Genomic DNA, 609 nt, shown 5'->3' with positions numbered 1-609 from the left:
AAGACGACTGGCCGTCATGGATGATGCTGGTACAGAGCAGGGGGGCTGCGGCACCGCAGGAGGGTGGGGCGATGGTGGGGCTGGGCAGAGCCCCGTGGGGCCAGCGGCAGCAGCATCTGCGGAGGTGCTGGGGTGGCACCATGAGACCTGGGTTCCCATCCCGGCAGGCTGCAGGGAGGAGCACGGCTGGCCTTGGGGCTCCTGGGCACCAGGCCGGTGCTGCGCATGGGGCAGGCGGTTGACAGCTTCTCTCCCCCCAGCATTTTGTGCAGGCACCTGGTGCAACGTACTGGGTTGGAGTACAATCTTCTTCTGACGGAAGGAGGACTGTTGTAGGGCTGGACACCAAGTCCTACAGGTAAGTGCAGCGGTCCTTGGCACAAGCACTTGCCCTTTAGCCATGTCAGGGAGGTGCCATTTCACCCCTGTGAGACCCCCCTGGCAAAGGGGGTGATGCTTCAACAAGCAGTGCCCTGAGGGAGGGGGCCCTGGGCAGAGCCCAGCTGCAGGGTGCACTGCTGGATCTCCAAGTGGTGGAGCAGGAGGCTGGGGGGAGGAACATGGCCCTTCCTCAGACTGGTCCCAGTGCCAGGCGTCCTGCCTACCCCA

Source organism: Aptenodytes forsteri, unplaced genomic scaffold, assembly GCF_000699145.1.
Source record: "Aptenodytes forsteri isolate BGI_AS27 unplaced genomic scaffold, ASM69914v1 Scaffold201, whole genome shotgun sequence".
Classification (NCBI taxonomy): Eukaryota; Metazoa; Chordata; class Aves; order Sphenisciformes; family Spheniscidae; genus Aptenodytes; species Aptenodytes forsteri.
Note: the sequence above shows the minus strand (reverse complement) of the source record.